Raw genomic sequence first — 3242 nt, 5'->3', positions numbered from 1 at the left:
GTCCTCAGTCAAATCGTCCAACCCATGCTAGCATGGAAAGTGGACGTTAAACGATGATGATGATGATGATGATATATATATATACACACAGGTGTGTATAGTTGTGTATAGAATATATTACTCAAAGAAAATCCAACTTTGTCGGATTTTCATGTTTTATTTACAATCCTAAAATAATATAATGTATATATATATATATATATATATATATATATATATATATATATATATATATATATATATATATATATATATGCCCGGCGTCTTTCAGTTTCTGTCTTCTAAATCCACTCACAAGACTTCGATTGGCCCAGGGTTCAGTCGGACTGAACCTGGAACCATGCTTTTGGGAAGCAAACTTCTTACCGCACATTTACACCTAGGAGTGCATTCCTTTATTTTTAAACAAAATCTTTTGTTTTTAAAGGTCAGAGCTGTTTGGCTTTAAATAAATGTTGAACTATTAATCAAAAGAATAAGAGTTACTTAACGGGCTAAATTGTTTTCGTAACCGACACACTTAACTGTCATTATTTCACACAAACACTGAAGTTGATAACAGAGTACAACTAGCAACAGAACAGTATGAAGGGCTTTTGCCTGCTCTGTCTGCTATAGATATCCAACAGATATAGTAATGGTTCAGAAGTAACTTTATAAACCAGTTGGAGTCATCTCTCTTGTCTTTAATATTCTAATCTTTTCGGTAATTTTAACGAAAATCGTAAGAATTTCTATCTTTTCCATTTTGAGAGTAAAATCTGCTTTAGAATATATGGTCGTGTAACTCGCTGTTTGTAATATTTTGTCAGCCACAAGGTGTAAATGGACAAGCTTTAATTATTCGATTCCAAAAACTGAAATCTAAAGGGTCGGAAATTCGGATTAACTTACTATTGGACATTTGTCATTTCCCCACTGAAAATACGTAGTGGCAGACGTACTTTAGCGCTAAAAGCCCGCCTCTGGGGAAAGAGTTAACTTTACCCTACTTATTGAAAAATTATCAGTTCAACACTACCTAATATTATTTTTTTATCTATTCATTTCCTGGTAGCTAAGCGGAAATTTTACAAGATTAGAAAAATACTATTCAGATATTTCAAACAGTAATTATATCTTCTAACTAGCCAATCCATTACATAAATACGGAAAGTATTTTAAAGAATCACAACAAATAAACGTGTATATGAATTAAATTCCACGGAAAGTTCAATTATCTAATTGTTCTTAAAGAAAATAAAAACTTCGCCAAATTAAAGTGAGTCATAAGGTGTGTCCACGTCTCTTCCGGTCATAAGGGAGTAAGAAGACGATTTGTTTATTGTGACCCATTCGCATATTTGCAGTGTGTACACGTCTTAACCCAACCGTTGTATCGAAGTTGCTGATCACGGATACATAACACAGGTAAGTCTGCTTCTTTATTATTTCGTACTTTTTTCTTATTAATCAACCAACACTTAGAATTTTAAAGTATATCATAAATCCATAGAATATACTTTATAATCAAATCATACTTTTATTATTAATAAGTTTTGATTTTTATTTAATCTGACCAAAATAACTGTTGTCGACCCAGTAAAGTTTATAACACTATGGACTAAAAACACTAGGAAAAATCAAATTGTTGTGATAAAAATTTCGATAAAAGTTATCTTTTTTATTAGTAATTTATTATTGATAATATTATATTTGACTGAAAATCAATTAAACGTCTTGATCAAATACGAAATATTGTACGGTAACATTTTTTACTTTGTCTTGTAATTATCGTCTGGGCGACAGGCGATAAAAAAAAAAAGGAAAGGTGAAATTGTGATTTCCGTGTTGGGAAAATATTATCAGGTAAACAAATGATGAACAATATGTACATCTAATTAGCAACATCTTCTTAGGAAGTAGATTTAACTAGTTTTAATCATTTTATTTAACCTGTATTTCCAACTTGATCTGATATGATTAAACTTCCGTCTTGCCACTTTGACATACCTCACCAACCACTTGTTATCTAAACACGGCAAAACTTTACATAACTCATCCTCGTAATTATATCTTCGATCGAAATAATTACGACCAAATTAAATAACTGTTAATTTTATGTTATCTGAAATGTTCATCATATTTCTTGATTTCTGCCCTCCGTTCTTCTAATATTTATTAACTTGTAAAGGTGGTGATGGTGACGATCAATCGAGAAGAAAGCTGAATAGGACGTCGTTACTTTCTTAAATCTCTAAATCGCCGTTTTTTTTTTTAAAATACACATTTATGTGGTACTAATTAACCATAGCCTCTGCCTGGTTGTTCGATGCACTTGAAATAGCAGTCAAATTTTTCACCATTCACACTCCGACTGTCTGAAAAGGAAGGACGACTTGGTCAATGTAGTCCTTGATATGAAAAAGTTGGGTGAGTCACGGTTGGAATACCTTTCACCATATGTCTGCTCGACATCAGGTATGACTTTAACAATAACATTGCGTAAAATTACCATTTTTTCTCGAACAGATACCAGTATACATACATACATACATACAATATATATATATGTATATATATATAATGTATATATATATATATATATATATATTATATATATAAGGTAGATAAATAGATAGATAGATCCCAGTTTTGTGGTCTATATCATAATGTTTGCATTATACATATATTCTACAACTCACTCTGTTTGTGTGTGTGTGTATATATATATATATATATATATATATATATATATATATATATATATATATATTGTATATATATATATATATATATTGTATATATATATATATATATATATTGTATATATATATATATATATATTGTATATATATATATATATATATTGTATATATATATATATATATTGTATATATATATATATATATTGTATATATATATATATATTGTATATATATATATATATATTGTATATATATATATATATATATTGTATATATATATATTGTATATATATAATATATATATTGTATATATATATATATATATATTGTATATATATATATATATATTGTATATATATATATATATATTGTATATATATATATATATATATATTGTATATATATATATATATATATTGTATATATATATATATAGATATATATAGTATATATATTATAGTATATATATATATATGTATATAATATGTATATATATATATATATATATATTGTATATATATATATATTGATATATATATATATATATAATATATA

At 26.7% G+C, this 3242-nt stretch overlaps 1 protein-coding gene across 12 annotated transcripts in view; it reads left to right on the top strand.

Annotated features, from left to right (window-relative positions):
* The first annotated feature begins 307 nt into the window (after positions 1-307).
* LOC106877276 (tyrosine-protein phosphatase 10D) overlaps positions 308-3242 on the top strand; it is a 135582-nt gene continuing 132647 nt past the window's right edge. For 8 of the 12 annotated variants that reach the window (XR_016240753.1, XR_016240752.1, XR_016240754.1 and 5 more), the window contains exon 1: positions 308-1410. The gene's annotated coding sequence lies outside the window, so the exon portion shown is untranslated. Of the gene's footprint in view, positions 1411-1756; positions 1849-3242 lie in introns of those variants that run through there. The other 4 variants (XM_089347752.1, XM_089347750.1, XM_089347748.1 and 1 more) reach the window with 2 other exon arrangements.

Source organism: Octopus bimaculoides, chromosome 2, assembly GCF_046866305.1.
Source record: "Octopus bimaculoides isolate indiv1 chromosome 2, ASM4686630v1, whole genome shotgun sequence".
Lineage (NCBI taxonomy): Eukaryota > Metazoa > Mollusca > Cephalopoda > Octopoda > Octopodidae > Octopus > Octopus bimaculoides.
Note: the sequence above shows the minus strand (reverse complement) of the source record. Positions and strands in the feature narration are given on the sequence as shown.